The following is a 20,748-nucleotide window of genomic DNA, read 5'->3' on the forward strand; positions in this document are numbered from 1 at the left end:
AGGGTGGAGGTTGTTTATTCACTCGCCGACGTAGTCTCATCTGGTATCCCGCACGCCGGCCTCTATAATGCCGCCTCTTCCGTTATCGAGTGTCAGGGTTTTGGGCCTGGTCTGAGCAGAATGTCCTTTGCCGCTGACTCACTGAAGTAGAAAGCCTCGTAGAAAGGATGGCGGAAACATGTGCAAAAAAAGTTAAGATCTCTCATGCAATTGTTTGGACTAATGATTGCACCCCTTGACAGACCGCTAGGTCAGTGTATAGCCTACACATCATTGCTCAGTGCACTGTCAAGAAATAAACAAATATAATGCACTTGAGTGTAGGGTACCTTTTCCAATATTTAGTATTTTTTTATGGCCTGGGAAATAATATCTTTCATTGATTGTTTTGCCAGTTGGATCATTTGTGGGAGGGGGCAGCTCTGACAGTCAATAACGTAGCCTAGGGATTGACAAGTAGAACGTAATAAATACTAAAGTTAAGCTATCTGCCATTCATCTTTCAACTAGGAATAAAGGAAACGGTCATCGAGGATTGCAAGAAGTCAGAAATATGGAAGGTAATGGGACTGGATCTGTTTATTTTGACACAACACTCACTGTTGCGTTCTTGAATGTATTGACTGCATTCCTTCACCGTTCCATCACTTAGACCATGTTATTGGGTTAAGTGCTGTATTCCCGACTGCACACAACCCAGTCATTGTTTTGATACACTGCTGCTTGGGAATGCATTGTATGCTGTGCTTATGATGGACATCTCTCTTGTCTAATGTGAAACATTCAACACAATCAAAAGGTATCATATCAAGGTCATAGCATACATCTTTTCTTTCTCAGATATTGATACTGGACCACTTCACCACCAAGCTTCTGTTGACGTGCTGCAAAATGTCCGACCTGATGCAGGAGGGAATCGCAGTATGTCACACTAATGGAAATGATAATTTTCATAGATGTCTACTGTTTGGCCTTACTTCTGACCGTTGCGGATTGTAACCATGATTTCAGGTCAACAATATGACAGCAATTGTGGTAGACTTCGATTGTAATTGGAGAATTACATTGCAAGTGGACGTTTTCACACATCAAAGTGACGCTTCTGTTTCATGTAGAAGGGATATGAAAATATTAGATCCCTGTAAGACTGTCTGTTTTGTTATATGCAAGATGGATATAAGAATGTGTCCCCACAACAGCATAAGCAAGACTGACATATCATTAGCATAGAACTTCTTATGTACTCAATTAATAGTACAAATAATCCAAGGCTACTTCGAATATGTTTAAAGCAGTGAAAAGTGGTGTTATTGATATCCGCGCCATGAACTGAAATTACACTGTATTTTCTCTTAGTTGTGGAGGACCTCTACAAAAGCATAGAGCCTTTACTGGAAATGAAGGCCATCTACTTCATGACCCCGACAGGAAAGGTTCGACATCATTAAATGTCTCTACACCATACTCAACCTCAATAGGAAAACGTCTATATTGATCATCATTACGAACAAAATAGTACAACTTGTTCTTCATGTGTTCTAGGTTTGACAGGGCTGTGAATGTGTATTTGTAGTGAAATATTTCCATTCTGTGCTGACAGTTTGTGGATGCCTTCATTGGTGACTTCAAGCTGAAACCTAAGTACAAAGCAGCATATGTTTATTTCACTGACTGTAAGTATATACTGAGGGAAGAAATATTCTGTCTTTATGATTATAAACCCCTTTTTGATTGTCAATTCTGGAACTCTCCCCCCTTCAGATTGTTCTGATGAGTTGTTCAGCAAGATGAAACAGTACCGTGCAAAATATATACGTGTCTGCAAGGAAATAAACATTTCCTTCTTGCCCCAGGAGTCCCAAGTAAGTTTTTTAAATGTTCTATTCACATAAGAAACTGTTACTTTCCCTTACAAAATAACTTGCACCATGTTAGTTAGGTTATTCATTTTTGTTGGTCTGTGAGTGTCTGTTGGTGCTGGATTTCCATAGGACAAAAAGGTACACAAAATCCTGGAAGGGCGTTGCTCTAAAATCTTAATATGATGTTATACAATGTGGCAATCTGTCAACGCTAGGATTCTGTAACGGAATATTTGGATACAGGTAACACTTGTAGGTTTCATTATTCAAAAGACCTGTTCTGTTGTCAGGAGAAAATGCTTGAGGGGTGTGACTTGGATTCTATGATGTGTGTTTTATCCCTCTAAAAAAAAAATATTTTAAGAATGCAGAACCATGGGAAGATTATCAGTTACCGTGTGTTGATGGCACCTAGTATTGAGAGTGAAGCTGAACACAATGAACTCAGTCAAAATGATTGGCTTTCATAAATGGCATAAACACTTTTCTGGATTCTCATCCTCTCATCCATGTATAACATCATATTTAATCCTTTTATGAAGTTAATCTGGGTAGTATCTTTTTATTTATTTAACATTTATTTAACTAGGCAAGTCAGCTAAGAACAAATTCTTATTTACAATGACTGCTTACCCCGGCCAAACCCTAACCCGGATGACGCTGGGCCAATTGTGCGGGACTCCCAATCACGGCTGGTTGAGACGGCTGGTTGAGATACAGCCTGGAATCAAACCAGGGTCTGTAGTGACGCCTCTAGCACTGAGATGCAGTGCCTTAGATCGCTGCGCCACTCGGGAGTCCTAGTTCCAAATCACCAAGTTCATTTACAAAGGATCATAGCTACATAAAATGTCGGTCCCAATTTAGTATTTTCTTGTTTGAATATCTGATCAGAATCTATAGATAAAGTTGTATTCCCAAATTTTATTTTTAGGTCACATGCGCCGAATACAGAAACTCTCTTGGTAAAAGGTGTGGCTTATCATGAGAGAGAGTAACTCAGGTGAGCAAAATCTTGAGACTTCCTTAGATTTCGTGCACAAGCTGTTGTTTACAAATATACATAGACCGCCACCACTTGTCTTACCAGAGGCCGCTGTTCTATTGGCGAAGAAGCTTAAAACCCGCCAGCTGTATGTTATTCATGTCGTCATTCAGCCATGACTCGGTGAAACATAATATATTACAGTTTTTAATGTCCCGTTGGTAGGATATACATGATCGTAGTTTGTCTATTTTATTATCGATTGATTTTACATTGGCTAATAGGACTAATGGTAAAGGTAGATTACCTTCTCGGCGACGGATCCTTACAAGGCACCCGGACCTTCGTCCTCGATACCTCTGTCTCTTTCTCCTGCGAATGATGGGGATGAGGGCCTTGTCGGGCATCTGAAGTAAATCCTTCCCGTCCGACTCATTGAAGAAAATGTATTCCTCCAGTACGGGGTGAGTAATCGCTGTCCTGATATCTAGAAGCTCTTTTCGGTCATAAGACACGGTGGCAGAAACATTATGTAAAAAATATGCTACAAATAACGCAAAAAAACATACACAATAGCACAATTGGTTACGGGATCGTATACGGTCAGCCATCTCCTTCGGCGCCATTTTCAATGCTGTATATTACATATGAACTGATGTATACCAATCCACATGAACTGATGTAAACCAATCCTTTATTTTTCAGGTGTTCACTTGTGATAACCCTGGGGCCTTCCGCAGTATCTACAGCCTTCACAGTAGTCAGGACAAAGGGAAGACACCAGAGACTCTGGCAGCCCAGATCGTCACAAGGTGTGCCACGCTGGATGAGTACCCAGGGGTCAGATAGAGGAGATCAGAGCTCCTTATGCTTTCTCAGTTTACACCCCTTCTCCTTACACCACTCCAGTGTTTCTGCTGCAGTCATTTAGCTGTGGCGCTGCACCATGGGAAAATCCTTACCGCCATGCCCAAAAAATATAGAACATAAAAATATTTCTGCCGAGGCGCACTTTGAAGATGCTAGAACAGTCCACATTTACTTTTCCTCTGCAAACAAAACGAGTAATGAATAGAAAAATCAGACAACCCCGTAGTAGAATAGTTTATCTAGTTACCTAGTCAGATTGTTTTTGTGCTTTAAAAAAAGCTTTCCAAGCTTTCAGGGATCCCAGCATTCCATTCCTACTTTATTTATTTCTCAACTCCATAAATATGCGCAAACAGAACCAATTTAAGCTCATAGTTTTTAGCGGTGGCATGGGTACCCCGGGTGGCATTTTACCCCCAGAGTTTTTAGCGGTGGCATTGGTAGGCCTACATTATATTCACTATGCTTATGCAACACAGCTGTGTTTTTTGGGACATACAATTCATCAGTATGATGCTAAGTAGTTAAAATTTCACATTTGGGATCTAGCTAATGATAAGCTCAGTAGGGTAAATGCAGATTCAGATTCAGCCTATTTTTTTTATAGCAACTATGCTGCATCAGTTGGGCTACAGGTGATAACGCTTATTGCTAATAGCATACCTGATAATATGGACCGTGCATAGTCTATATGCATGGTCCAAAATGTAAAAGTAATTTAAACAAATACATTTACCAATATGCTATTGGGCTCATTTGTGGCTATATATACAAGTTTGGTGTCAGCATAATATTCTTTTCATATTTCTTTTTTCAATTGATTGTTCTTTTTTTATGGACCCCCAAAACAAGGGGGGTGGAACCCCTTTTTAACCCCCGCTCCCCTTCACCCCAATGCTACAAATTTCGCAGGAGGAACCGCTGCGTCCCTCCTTCTCTGCAGCCCCCAAGCACATTCTTAGAATTGCATTATATAACCGTCGGATTTAAAATGGTATTATATAAATGTCTGTAATGTATGAATATATACGTGTTCTGTAGCCACACCTTGATTGTTTGCTCACAGAAAACAGTCAGTCACTGCCACAACCCTTGGATGAATAGCCATCTAACTATTATGATATCACATTTATATATACTTTTTTGTCTCAACTGAGCTTTTAGTAAGAACCTTCTAAAATGAATAGAAATGGTAAAAAAAAAAATTTATGTTTATATTTCCATAATATCCATGATTTTTTAAATTTTTATATAACCCATGCCTGACAATGTATATTCCTTTCATGGAGACCATGTTGGATAATACCACTCTGGATAATGCCAAGCAGCTAGCAGCGCTGGTGGATAACAAACTGGCCCAGCATTACGAGATGGAAGATAACGACAAGAAGAAGGTGAGGTGGCCATCTTGCCTGCTGTTTGCAGGGTGTTGACTCAATAAATAAGGACTTAACCTCGTGTGTCAGAAAATGTGTTATGGATATCATCAAAGAAGACGGACACCAGCCAATAGGTGACATAAAGACTATAATGACATGGCCCTAGACTAGGCGTGTCAAAATTACGGCCCAGGGGGTGACGGCGAGGAAATCATTGTAAAAATTGAGTGCGGCACTCCGGACCTAGTTGAAGAATGAATGCAGCTCCCGGGGCAAAATGAGTTTGACACCCCTGCCCTAGACATTGTCTTGATGTATTTAGTTGAAAGGTTAGTAGGGGTCATTTGTATTAGTAAGTCATTTAAATATCAGTATCTGGCTGGCCATATATTGTAATTGCTTAACACTACAAAGTGTAACACTACAATGTAAATGACACCTCTTTCTTTCTGTGTGTGATTTGTTGTTCCCTCAGGGAAAGACCCATGCCCAGCTGCTCATCCTTGAGAGTGGCTTTGACCCTGTGACCCCCATCCTACATGAGCTGACCTACCAGGCTATGGCCTACGAGAACAACACATACAAGAACAACACATACAAGTAAGACCCCAGCTCAGTCCCAGAATTATTTTTAAAATGTTTTATTCTGTATTCAGATCCCCTTTAGCTGATGACTTAGTGACCATTTGTCTCCCTGTGGTCCACTCTCCTTTGATTTCCTGTCTTGTGTGCAGTGTTTTTGTTCTCACTTGTTTTGGAATGTCTGACTGGGTAAAAATACATTGATACAGTAGATCCAAAGGAAAAGCTCTTTTAGCTTGCCATGTGCCTTAAGCATCTTCTTTGCTACATACTGTGAACAGAACTACAGTGCCTTCAGAAAGTATTCATCCTTTGTGTCACTGGGCTACACGCAATACCCCGTAATGTCAAAGTGTAATTATGTTTTTAGACATTTTTACAAATTCATAAAATATGAAAGGCTGGAATGTCTTCAGTCATTAAGTTTTCAACCCCTTTGTTATGGCAATCCTAAATAAGTTAATTGGGAAAAATAAGTCACATAATAATTTGCATTGACTCGCACTGTGTGCAATATGAATGACTACTTCCTCTGTACCCCACAAATACAATGAATTACCTGTCCCTCAGTCAAGCAGTGAATTTCAAACACAGATTCAACCACAAAGACCAGGGAGGTTTTCCAATACCTTACAAAGAAGGGCACATATTTGTAGATCCCCAAAAAATAAGACATTAAATATATAAATATCCCTTTGACCATGGTGAAATTATAAATTACACTTTGGATGGTGTATCAATACACCCAGTCACTACAAATATACAGGAATCCTTCCTAACTTATTTGACGGAGAGGAAGGAAACCGCTCCGAGATTTCAACATGATGCCAATGGTGACTTTAAAACAGTTAGAGTTTAATGGCTGTGATAGGAGAAAACTGAGGCTGGATCAACATTGTAGTTACTCTAAAATGCTAACCTGAATGAGAAGGAAGTCTGTACAGAACATAGTTAAAGTTGGAAGTTTATATACACTTAGGTTGGAGTCATTAACTCGTTTTTCAACTACTCCACAAATATCTTGTTAACAAACTATAGTTTTGGCAAGTCGGTTAGGACATCTACTTTGTGCATGATACAAGTAATTTTTCCAACAATTGTTTACAGACAGATTATTTCACTTATAATTCACTGTTTCACAATTCCAGTGGGTCAGAAGTTTACATACACTAAGTTGACTGTGCCTTTAAACAGGTTGAAAAATTCCAGAAAATGGTGTCATGGCTTAGAAGCTTCTGATAGGCTAATTGACTTAATTTGAGTCAATTGGAGGTTTACCTGTGGATGTATTTCAAGGCCTACCTTCAAACTCAGTGCCTCTTTACTTGACATCATGGGAAAATCAAAAGAAATCAGCCAAGACCTCAGAAAAACATTTGTAGACCTCCACAAGTCTGGTTCATCCTTGGGAGCAATATCCAAACGCCTGAAGGTACCACGTTCATCTGTACAAACAATAGTACGCAAGTATAAACACCATGGGACCACGCAGCCGTCGTACCGCTCAGGAAGGAGACGCGCTCTGTCTCCTAGAGATGAACGTACTTTGGTGTGAAAAGTGCAAATCAATCCCAGAACAACAGAAAAGGACCTTGTGAAGATGCTGGAGGAAACAGCTACAAAAGTATCTATATCCACAGTAAAACGAGTCCTATATCGACATAGCCTGAAAGGTCGCTCTGCAAGGAAGAAGCCACCGCTCCAGAACCGCCATAAAAAAGACAGATTACGGTTTGCAACTGCACATGGGGACGAAGATCGTACTTTTTGGAGAAATGTCCTCTGGTCTGATGAAACAAAAATAGAACTGTTTGGCCATAATGACCATTGTTATGTTTGGAGGAAAAAGGGGGAGGCTTGCAAGTCGAAGAACACCATCCCAACCATGAAGCACGGGGGTGGCAGTATCATGTTGTGGGGGTGCTTTGCTGCAGGGGGGACTGGTGCACTTCACAAAATGGATGTCATCATGAGGATGGAAAAATGATGTGGATATATTGAAGCAACATCTCAAGACATCAGTCAGGAAGTTAAAGCTTGGTCGCAAATGGGTCTTCCAAATGGACAATGACCCCAAGCATACTTCCAAAGTTGTGTCAAAATGGCTTAAGGACAACAAAGTCAAGGTATTGGAGTGGCAATCACAAAGCCCTGACCTCGATCCAATAGAAAATTTGTGGGCAGAACTGAAAAAGTGTGTGCGAGTAAGGAGGCCTACAAGCCTGACTCAGTTCCACCAGCTCTGTCAGGAGGAATGGCCCAAAATTCACCCAACTTATTGTGGGAAGCTTGTGGAAGGCTACCCAAAACGTTTGACCCAAGTTGAACAATTTAAAGGCAATGCTACAAAATACTAATTGAGTGTATGTACACTTCTGACCCACTGGGAATGTGATGAAAGAAATTAAAGCTGAAATAAATCACTCTACTATTATTCTGACATTTCACATTCTTAAAATAAAGTGGTGATCCTATCTGACCTAAGACAGGGAATTTTTACTTGGATTAAATGTCAGGAATTGTGAAAAACTGAGTTTAAATGTATTTGGCTAAGGTGTATGTCAACTTCTGACTTCAACTGTATATCCTGTTTTCAATAAGGCACTAAGGTTAAACTGCAAATAATGTGGAAAAGAAATTCACTTTATGTCCTGAATGCAAGCTATATGTTTGTGGCAAACATCACATCACTGAGTACCACTCTTCATATTTTCAAGCATGGTGGTGGCTGCATCATGTCATCAGCAAGGATAAAAAGCAACTGAAACGTAATACAATATCCTAGAGGAAAACCTGGTTCGGTCTGCTTTCCAACAGACACCGGGGAACAAATTCACCTTTCAGCAGAACAATAACCAAAATCACAAGGCTGAATATACACTGGAGTTCCTTACCAAGACGACATTGAATGTTCCTGAGTGGCCTAATTTAAGTTTTGACTTAAATCGGCTTGAAAATCTATGGCAACACTTCAAAATGGCTGTATAGCAATGATCAACAACCATTTGACAGAGTTTGAAGAAGTAAAAAAAGAATGTGCAAATATTGTTCAATCCAGTTGTGTAAAGCTCTTACACCTAGCTGTAGTTACTGCCAAAGGTGATTCTAAAATGTTATCGACTCAGGGGCTTGATTACTTATCTAATCAATATATATTAGTGTTGCCTCTCGAGTGGCGTTGCGCTCTAAGGCACTGCATCGCAGTGTTCCGGCCGGCCGTGACCGGGAGTCCCATAGGACGGTGCACAATTGGCCCAGTGTTGTCCGGGTTTGGCCGGAGGGACTGTACTTGGCTCATCGTGCTCTAGCGACTTCATGTGGCGGGCCGGACTCCTGCAAGCTGACTTCAATCATCAGTTGAACGGTATTTCCTCCGACATATTGGTGCAGGGGTTAAGCGAGGGGGTGTTAAGAAGCGCGGCTTGGTGGGTCATGTTTCGGAGGACCCATGACTCGACCTTCGCCTCTTCCGAACCCGTTGGAGTTGCAGCGATGAGACAAGGTTGCAATTGGATATCACAAAATTGGGGAGAAAAAGGGGGTAAAAAAGAATATCTAAAGATATATTAGTGTTTTATATTACATGTTAGACTTTTTCTTCCACTTTGACATTACAGTTTTGTGTAGATTGTTGGCAATTATTTTCATTAAATCCATTTTAATACCACCTTTTCGCATAACAAAATGTGTAAAGTCTAGGGGTGTGAATACTTTCTGAAGGCAATGTACATACAGTGCATTTGTATTCAGGCCTCTTGACTTTTTCCACATTTTGTTACGTTACAGCCTTATTCTAAAATTGATTAAATCGTCCCCCCCCCCATCAATCTACAAACATTACCCCATAATGACAAAGTGTAAACATAATTTTTTTTGTGCAAATTGTGTATATATATATATGTATATTTTAAATACCTTATTTACATAAGTATTCAGACCCTTTGCTATGAGACTCGAAATTGAGCTCAGGTGCATCCTGTTTCCATTGATCTTGAACATCCTTGAGATGTTTCTACAACTTGATTGGAGTCCACCTGTGGTAAATTCAGTTGCAAATTTGCAAAAATGTCAAACCTGTTTTTGCTTTGTCGTGTGTGTGTCATCAATTTTAGAATAAGACTAACGTAACAATGTGGAAAAAGTCTAGGGGTCTGTATATTTTCTGAATGCACTGTATAATCCACCACCACGATGATGTAAGACACACATTGTTCATTCACTTGTTTCTCTGTCCAGATACAAGTGTAAAGATAGTTCTGAGAAGGAGGCCCTGCTGAATGAGAATGACGAGCTGTGGGTTAGACTCAGGCACATGCACATTGCGGAGGTATCAGAGTGAGTATCAGAGATAGTTCAGAAGTTATTCCAATATATTTTTTATCTATTTCAGTTAATTATCTTCATGATAACCATTGTAACAATCTAATTTATTTGCTTTATATTCTAGACAAATACCTAAACTAGTGAAGGAAATTTCTGCCAACAAAAAACAGCCAGGATGGGAAGGTATGTTTTTTGTTACATTTGTGTTAGGGGGCTGCGATGGTAATTGAGTAACTGTGTTAATGACGGTTATTGATGAAGACTGTCATGAAAACAAAATAACTGTCAAAATGCTTAAATTGGCTTACATTCATTTTAGGATTTTTTTATGTACTGAATACACTCGCATTAACATCTGCAAACCATGTGTATATGACCAATAAAATGTGATTTCAATTTGATTTGAGTGTTTACTAATGATTATAAGCAATAACAACAAAAATTATTCAACAGCAGTCGACAAGGTTGTTCTGGCTCAGAGGCCTATATGCACTAATGTTGGGTCAAATGGACAATGTGCCAATCCTGACATGGTATAATTTGATATGGAATCCTTTCTTAATTTATAGATCAGGCCCTGTCCTGGCCGATATGCTGCCCTAGTTGAGACAAAAAAAAGTAGGATAGTAGCCTAGGCTATACAGTATCGGCCCACAATGCACTTTTATGAATGCCCATGTGGTTTTCCGTTAATGTAACCAAAATGACGGATTAATTCATTTTTATGCATGTATTAATTACAGCAATTTACCATTCTCGTGTTTGCAGAGTAAAAAAGCTGCTACACTTCTTTGTAAGGCACTTACGTGCTCCATGTGAGCAATGAGCATGTCTGGTTTCTCTGTCCTGTAAATGTTGACGGAGCGTGCTCGAGCCTGAGCAGGCATTAGGACCGTCCCCGACGAAAATAAATAAATTATTATTATCATGGTCGACCGAGAGTCGTCCTGTTCTTTCGACCAATGAAAGGCCGCACTGAAGATTGTTTCAGAACCGCGGACAGCGACCGTATCCAACGTGGGAGAAAGCACACTTGTTATAAAATATTTGATTTATTAGTGTTGCACCATTATTTTGACATAATATACCCATATACAATTTCAGTGTCACATGCCTTAGAGTGATGGACTGTGCAATCCCTGTGGCCTACACAATGGATTATTCCATTGAGACAGGTGTCTTGTGCACCATGAACAAAAAACAAAAACAAATTGTGACTGCTCGACTGAAGAAATCTCGGTCAACCAACAGCCTATTGAGCAAACAATAGACCAGTTGACTAAATGGGGTCAGCCCTAGCACGCATTGAAGTACCTGGCCTGCTTCTCACAAATGCAGGAAAGTGCCCAGCTGGGCTTTTGTCATTGTTTTCTTTACCTCACACAGTAAGCGAAGTAACTTAATTTTTATACATAATTAATTCAAATTATAATAGTTCCTCACAGTATCTTTCCAAGAAAAATCTTTCAAACACTCTCCCTCTTGATAATCAGTGTCGCTGATAAATAGGCTATAGACATGTTGCGTGTATTTATTTATATTGTAATGATTGTGAATTTCATCTCAGCATAGCTTAGCATAGCACAACTGTCCCATTCATACTTTCATACTTTCATTATCAATTCATTGTCTTATAGCCTGCTTTCAGGAAAGCATAAGGTATGCCTAGATTTTTAAAATATGTTTTAAGGGAGAAATGTTTCCTCCTGTGTCTGACATACGCTGGTGGCTTTGATTGATGGGCGTGTGAGTTTGCTGGAGGTGTGTTTTGTAAACAGCCTGGAGGTGTGTTTTGGGTCATTGTTTTGTTGAAAAACAAATGATAGTCCCACTAAGCTCAAACCAGATGGGATGGCGTATCGCTACAGAATGCTGTGGTAGCCATGCTGGTTAAGTGTGCCTTGAATTCTAAATAAATCACTGACAATGTCACCAGCAATGCACCATCACACCTCCTCCTCCATGCTTTACGGTAGGAACCACACATCCGGAGATCATCCTTTCACATACTCTGTGATTCACAAAGACACGGCGGAACAAAAAATCTCAAATTTGGACTCATCAGACCAAAGGACAGATTTCCTCCAGTCTCTAATGTCCATTGCTCGTGTTTCTTGGCCCAAGCAAGTCTCCTCTTCTTAATGGTCCTTAATTTGTGGTTTCTTTGCAGCAATTCGATCATGAAGGCCTGATTCACGCAGTCTCCTCTGAACAGTTGATGTTGAGATGTGTGTTACTTGAACTCTGAAGGCTGCAATTTGAGGTGCAGTTAACTCTAATGAACTTATCCTCTGCAGCAGAGGTAACTCTGGGTCTTCCTTTCCTGTGGCAGTCCTCATGAGAGTCAGTTTCATCATTATTCTTGATGGTTTTTGCGACTGCACTTGAAGAAACGTTCAAAGTTATTGAAGTTTTCCGCGTTGACTGACCTTCATGTCTTAAAGTAATGATGGACTGTCTTTTCTCTTTGCTTATTTGAGCTGCTCTTGCCATAATATGGACTTGATCTTTAGCCCAAATAGGGCTATCTTCTGTATACCACCCCTACCTTGTCAAACACAACTGATTGGCTCAAACGCATTAAAAAAGAAAGAAATTCCACAAATTAACTTTTAACAAGGTACACCTGTTAATTGAAATGCATTCCAGGTGACTTTCTCATGAAGCTGGTTGAGAGAATGCCAAGAGTATGCAAAGTTGTCATCAAGGCAAAGGGTGGCTACTTTGAAAAATCTCAAATATAAAATGTGAAAAGAAACAACCCTTTTTCAGAACCCTGTCTTTCAAAGACGGTAGGCAATTAAGGTCACAGTTATGAAAACTTAGGACACTAAAGAGGCCTTTCTACTGACACTGAAAAACACCAAAAGAAAGATGCCCAGGGTCCCTGCTCATCTGTGTGAACGTACCTTAGGCATGCTGCAATGAGGCATGAGGACTGCAGATGTGGCCAGGGCAATAAATTGCAATGTCCGTACTGTGAGACGCCTAAGACAGCGCTACAGGGAGACAGGACGGACAGCTGATTGTCCTCGCAGTGGCAGACCACGTGTAACAACACCTGCACACGATCAGTACATCCAAACATCACATCTGCGGGACAGGTACAGGATGGCAACAACAACTGCCCGAGTTACACCAGGAACACACAATCCCTCCATCAGTGCTCAGACTGTCCACAATAGGCTGCGAGAGGCTGGACTGAGGGCTTGTAGGCCTGTTGTAAGGCAGGTCCTCACCAGACATCACCCGTGATAACGTCGCCTATGGGCACAAACCCACCGTCGCTGGACCAGACAGGACTGGCAAAAAGTGCTCTTCACTGACGAGTTGCGGTTTTGTCTCACCAGGGGTGATGGTCGGATTCACGTTTATCGTCGAAGGAATGAGCGTTACACTGAAGCCTGTACACTGGAGCGGGATCGATTTGGAGGTGGAGGTTCCGTCATGGTCTGGGGCGGTGTGTCACAGCATCATCGGACTGAGCTTGTTGTCATTGCAGGCAATCTCAATGCTGTGTGTTACAGGGAAGAGATCCTCCTCTCTCATGTGGTACCCTTCCTGCAGGCTCATCCTGACATGACCCTCCAGCATGACAATGCCACCAGCCATACTGCTCGTTCTGTGTGGAATTTCCTGCAAGACAGGAATGTTAGTGTTCTGCCATGGCCAGCGAAGAGCCGGATCTCAATCCCATTGAGCACGTCTGGGACCTGTTGGATCGGAGGGTGAGGGCTAGGGCCATTCCCCCCAGAAATGTCCGGGAACTTGCAGGTGGAACAGTGGGGTAACATCTTACAGCAAGAACTGGCAAATCTGGTGCAGTCCATGAGGAGGAGATGCACTGCAGTACTTAATGCAGCTGGTGGCCACACCAGATACTGACTGTTACTTTTGATTTTGAACCCCCCCTTTGTTCAGGGACAGATTATTCTATTTCTGTTAGTCACATAGTCACATGTCTGTGGAACTTGTTCAGTTTATGTCTGTTGTTGAGTCTTGTAATGTTCATACAAATATTTACACATGTTAAGTTTGCTGAAAATAAACGCAGTTGACAGTGAGAGGACGTTTCTTTTTTTGCTGAGTTTATTTTGATTTGTTTAACACTTTTTTTGGTTACTTCATGATTCCATATGTGTTATTTCATAGTTTTGATGTCTTCACTATTATTCTACAATAAAGAAAAACCCTTGAATGAGTATGTGTCCAAACTTTTGACTGGTACTGTACATTTTGGGGTATGTTTTTTACCTACGCACGGTTTATAAATGAGGTCCCAGGACCTTGTGTCCCTGGAGGAGTTAAAAGGACAAATGGATAAACAGGTTGTTGGGACATGTAGTTGTTTCTAGTTGTCACCTGATGTCACTAGTTTGCGTGGCCTTTTGTAAGGAAGCATGTTTTTCTTCACACACACCACACATATACCAACACACACATCCACTCACTGTTTTTTTGCTGTTGTGTTTGTGCTGTTGCCAGTGTCTTCTGTCTGTTTTGTCTTAAATATTATTTTTTTTAGTTTTTATCCCAGCACCCGTCCCCACAGGAGGCTTTTTGCCTCTTACCAGGCCATCATTGTAAATAAGAATTTTTTCTTAATTGACTTGCCTGGTTAAATAAAATAAAGTAAAATCATTGTTTTTATCATTATTTTCTGTTTTCTAGATCACAATAAGTGTCTTATCCCAGCTTATGAAGAAGATGCCCCACTTCCGCAAGCAGGTGGCTCAGGTATGTAGCACAATGTAACCTGGTCCGTTTTGGTTGTCATCCTGAGTTGGTCTGCTCTGTTTGGGTGTGATGCCTCTGAGGCCCAGGTTATTGTGGTGTTTCTTTTCCACCGGCTCTCTATGGAAATGATACTGTGGAAAAACAGGTCAGTCCTCTATTATGTGATTGGGTTTGTGATTGTGTGATTGGAAATTAAAGCTGTTCACTTATACTGCCATGTGGGAAAATGTATTGATATTACAATAAAATATTAGACTGTTTTTCTCAGCCATGTTTCTATGTCAACCACAGAAAACTGTCCATCTGAATTTGACTGAAGACTGTATGAACCACTTCCAGAAGAATGTGCAGAAACTCTGCAAAGCTGAGCAGGTATGCTTTACAGTGTCTCATATTTATGGACAAAATGTCACTGTTGTAATGTACATGTCCCTTATGTATGACCTTGTGGTTTCTGACTGATGCTGTGTGTTCACTGTTGTGTAGGACCTGGCAGTAGGGTCTGATGTGGAGGGTCAGAAGGTGAAGGACCCGATGAGGACACTGCTTCCTGTGCTGCTGCATCCCCACGTCATCTACGACAAGATCAGAGCTGTTCTCCTCTACATCTTCAGCCTCAATGGCAAGTCTGCTGCTCTGACTCACCCTGTGCCCTCACAGTTTTAAAGAGAATCTTTAAATGTACATGTAAACATTTAGACGCTTTTATATGGCGTCTATTCAATTGAAAATTCAAAGAAAGTCTACAGTTTGAAAATGGAAGATCATGAATTCCTTATGTGCCCCTTGACAAAGGTACCATTGGAGCTTCAGCTATAGGAATATTCCTTCAATATAATCTCTTTTCGTTTGGCCTGAGGTAACTTTAGTCAATTAGCATTTTTAAAACCTTTTTCTTTCTGGTTCTGAACAGGAACAACAGAGGAGAACCTGAACAAACTCATCCATCACGTTAAGATTCAGGAGGACAGAGAGTTTATTCTCAACTGGAGAGAACTGGGAGTCCCCATCATATCTTTGGTTAGTGAGATTTTATAGGGCATAGCCTAATGTATGTAGTTTGCTAGATCTTAGCATAGTCATAGCCCAGGTGGATTATACAGTACCATCAGTGTATTGTATTATAGTGTGGAACTTCACTAGTTTTATGTTTTTTTTCTTTTTCTTGCAATTCTTATTTTGTATCTTCTTACCTTTAAACTTGACTTTTATTTATGGTTTCGTTTCTATATCTCTCTTTCACTCTCTCCCTCTCTCCAGCCAAGCTTGTTCCCACTGCTTAGGCCGTCTCGAAGGGAGCGCTTTCAGGAAGAGACATACAACCTGTCCAGATGGACACCTGTCATCAAAGACCTGATGGAGGTCAGCGTAATGCAGACGATGATAACGTTGATAAACCGTTTCTTTGTCTCACAGAACAGAACTGTGTCACTTTTAGCTTTTTTCAGGCACAGGGAGGGAGGGAGTTACAAGGGCAGGGTGGAGCAGGAAGTGATGGGCCCAAACAGAGCCTGTATTCACAAAGTAGGAGTGCTAATCTAGGATCAGTTTACCCTTTTTAGATCTAGGTTCCATGGACAGTATGGACCTGATCGTAGATCAGCACTTCTTCTCTGAGACACTTTGTAGAGTTCGAGGTGTAAAAAATGCTCTGAATGTGAAGTTTTATTACAGTTTTCATGAGTGCACCCCATAAAAGACACACCGGTAGCCTACACACCCGTTTCACACGTGTAGCTTGTTGTTATTATCTGTCAAAGTGGCACTACAATCAGAGGCTCCATGTGTAGCAACTGAAGTGGGAGATGTCTAATCATTGCCAAATGGAAGGAGTAGGCTACAATGATCAACCAACAGGTAGGCTGAGGTTTAATATGAATAGAGTTTTGATGCAGTCAAGACCGGCACTACCAGATGGTATGATAGATGGCAGCAGCAACTTTGTCAAACTAATGCCAGTCGGTTTGGCCACTTTTTTCTCACTATTTCTCTCCCTCCTTGCCACACACACCTGCCCCTGAGTCTCCATTGAAGTTTCCCACCCCCAAAAAGTTTTTCTTTAAAACGCATGTATTTCGACTCCAGATATCCGAAAACAAATCATGATATTATTCAAGTAGTGAAATCATTTCAAATGCCCATCCCTAAATTGAACAAAGGCTCTGATTACTCTACTAGGGATGGGCATTTTAAATGATTGCACTATTCAAATGTTCAGATAGTTGAAATACATGTTAAAAATGGATGGAGACCTGCTCACGCCATGACCTTGTTGCTGCCATAGGTTATCTATCATACCATCTGGAGGTAGTGCCTGTCTTGACTGCATCAAATCGTTGTAAAGAAGCTAGCTAGCTAGCTACAGTAGTCCGCTAAGTTAGCCAGCTAGCTCAAGTAGCAAGGGTAATTTAGGCTATTTTGCTACGCTCCCTGTATTGGTCTACAACAACTCCTTTCATATGAAACAACAGCCTACCTTTTGGTTGATCATTGTGGGTGGGTATAATTTGTGGAACGTTCCAACAGGAATCCGTTCCAAAAACTTTGTAAATATCAAGGTTGCCAACAAACAATGCATACAGAGTCGTTTAACAGTAGAATGACATACCAGGTAGTGAGTGAGCTATGTAATTACGTTTTTCACTCACCACGTTTATTCTGAAAAAATGTCTCTCTTCGTTCTGGTAGCCTCCTCATTTAGCCAACTTCATTCTGTAATTTTTGTAATTAACCATGGACCCTCTGTAGCGCCTCTGATTGACCGACAATAAGCTACACGTGTGTAGGCTACCAGTGCATACTCATAAAAACTGTCATAAAACAATTTTATTAACATTTAGAATGTAATGGCCTTTCCTTGTAGGCTATGTTTATTTTATTTACCTAGGCAGGTCAGTTAAGAACAAATTCTTGTTTACAATGACAGCCTACCCCGGCCAAACCAGTGGCGGTCAGTGCCGTTTATGAGGGAGAAAGATATATTTTTTTTGTTCATGAGCATGGCCTTATTTCTATTACAGCATGTTGGATGACTGTCATTCATATTCCATTCACACAGTTCAATGTAACATAGATAGGTTTAGGCTACTACGTAATACTCAAATTTCCCCTGTACCCATCATGAGTTTGCTACAACCTAGCCTATGATGAGTTTACAACGTAGGTGCACACCGGTCCAGAGAAAAATGAGATGACAGACAGTGAGTGACACATGGACAGAGTGACATTCAATACTGCCTTGCACACTCTTGCCTGCATCTAGCTTATCTAGGGTGTAATCATTAGTCCAACAGTTGCAAACGAGAGTTTCTATTGAACAAATTCTATTTTTATCCCCGTTTCGATTGCATCCGTTTAAGAAACTCATCGGATGGTTCTATAATCGAAAGAGTCCCTGCATACAAAAATACCTTTGTTATTTTGATTTACAATGATTTAACGTTTAAAAAACAAACAAATGAGCTTGTTAAGAAGCAAAGATTTTAAGTGGGCTTTTTTACAGAAACAGATTTTGCCCATCTTTAGTCAGCACGAAGCAGATTGTGCAGTCAACCTATCTACCTGTTTGGGATTATGGTAAGACTATTTATCAAATTGCAGCCTCCACTACTCTTAAACCCCTGGATGCCGTTTTATCATAGCGCCCTTTGATATATCACAGGAGACGACAGTTTTATTACTCATCACTGCATTCTTTACCAAAAGGTTGGCTGGACCTCTTTTAAAGTTGCGTAGATCACATCATTAAGCCCAGCTCCACAAGCTTCCAACTTACATAACTTGTCATTTTACATCTTAACAGTGAAGTTATCAAACCCGTTCACTCTTGAGAATATTTTGGTGTCATCCGGGTTAGGGGAGGGTTTGGCCGGTAGGGATGTTCTTGTCCCATCGCGTTCTAGTGACTCCTGTGGCGGGCCGGGCGCAATGCACGCTGACACGGTCACCAGGTGTACAGTGTTTCCTTCGACACATTGGTGTGGCTGGCTTCCGGGTTAAGCGGGCATTGTATCAAGAAGCACTGTGGCTTGGCTGGGTTGTGTTTCAGAGGACATACGGCTCTCGACCTTCGCCTCTCCTGAGTCCGTACGGGAGTTGCAGCGATGAGACAAGACTGTAACTACCAATTGGATACCACAAAATTGGGGAGAGAAAGGGGTGGTGTTCCAGGATGCTTTGGGGAACAAGCTGGACAAGAGGAATGGCCACAACAGTCAGAGTGCCCAGCAGCCATGGAACGGATCTAGGGCAGTCAAGTAAGATTCAAGATTTTTTAATTGTTACAATTGCAGTTGAGGTATTTGTTTTTGGTAAAGCATGGCAACAAACATGTGCACAAGGTTGACATTCATATATAAATTGCAACCAAAAGGATGGGTTGAGGAAGGGGTTATGGGGGTTAAAGAATGAGTGGCTGGGGAGCATTGGCACTCAAATCAAACTCAGAGGCTTCTCCCATCCCTGGCGTGTGTTATTCCAGTTTGTGACAATGAGTGGTTCACGTTATTTTGCTGCATGTCAGTTATGCAAGCTGAACTCTATAGCAGGAATCATCAACTAGATTCAGCGATGTATTTATAGAGCAGCTGGTCACAGGGCCGGAACATAGTTACTAATAATTTGTATACTACAAATTGACCACATTCTCAGATATAATATTTAACTACAACATCATTTCAAATCTTGCTTACATTTGTATATGATCTCTCTATAACGCTTGGGAATACTCGGGACTAGACCTCCAAAATGAAAATCCTTTGGAGACGATTTCTGGTATTGTTAGGCTTTTATGTCCAAGAATGAAAATCCCCCAAAATATAAATGGTTTTATGGATTTGTTTTGGGCTCAGAACTTTTTTTTGGGGTGGGGGGGCATGCAAATGAAACAGCCCACGTGCCAAATTCTGGCCTGCGGCCGACAGTTGGGGAACCCTGCTTTTATAGTCTAGGTCTAGGATATGGAAGAGATACAGATGTGATTTTATTAATGAAAAAATAATAATATATATGATAATGTAACTTATTATTAAGTTCCAATCTCAGACACACTCTCTCTCTCTCTCCACACACCCTCCATATCTTAATCCCTCTCTCCTCTCCCAGTGCCCGTCAGAAACACAAGGCCAGTTCTCAGGATGAGCGGAGGAGTGGCTCTAGGCTCATCATCTTCGTCATCGGAGGGATCAGCTACTCAGAGATGTGCTGTGCCTACCAGGTCACACAGTCTGTCAAGTCCTGTGAGGTCCTCATAGGTGGGTACCAACAGCAGTGGGTGAATCTCAAAAGTATTCACGGTTAGTTGCATCCTCTCTCATCGCTTCCAATGTGAATTGAGAAGATTTTTGAGATTCACCCAACCATTGTTATTGTCCCTATTTACAGCCCAGTCAGTACCTGTACTAGTGCTTGACACCCCCTGCTGTAAATAAATGGTAGTACAAACAACAAGTAATTAATGGAAAATGATGATTCACAGTACAACAGTATGCTTCTGTCATGGTCTTGAATGTCAGGCAAAACAACACTACAGAATGTTCTTCATCTGTAATTTTTATGACATTATTATTTTGTTAGTAAACAAACATGTAATTTTCATTAAATCTCCAGGATCATCCCACATTGTGACCTCGATCAAGCTCCTAGACGATATTCCGCCCCTGAGCAAACCAACTACCACCAAGGAGTCCTTTACAATAGTGAAGGAGTGACCCACCCTGTAACCCTTCCCCCAATGTAACACCAACCCCGCTCCCCTTTTCCCTGTACCCCTTCCTCGAACGTAACACCATCCCCCACCTCCCATGACTTGCCTAGTTAAATAAAAAAAATAAAAAAATCCCTGAGCACAAAGCGCTCAATTTCCTCAATGGATGACTGAAGGGAATTCATATTCTAGATACTAGTCATTAGCTATGTGTGTTATTAATACTTCACTTTTGAGCCTGTTGCATATTTGTAACATAACCGTTGTGCCCTACCCTAAAGTACAGTCATTACTTTTTGAAATCAA

General features: G+C 40.9%; 1 pseudogene; it reads left to right on the plus strand.

The window, feature by feature from the left end:
• Positions 1-222: 222 nt before the first annotated feature.
• On the plus strand, positions 223-20,446 carry LOC120052112 (annotated as a pseudogene).
• Positions 20,447-20,748: the final 302 nt, after the last annotated feature.

The sequence above is a fragment of the Salvelinus namaycush genome, chromosome 8 (genome assembly GCF_016432855.1).
Source record: "Salvelinus namaycush isolate Seneca chromosome 8, SaNama_1.0, whole genome shotgun sequence".
NCBI classification, from domain to species: domain Eukaryota; kingdom Metazoa; phylum Chordata; class Actinopteri; order Salmoniformes; family Salmonidae; genus Salvelinus; species Salvelinus namaycush.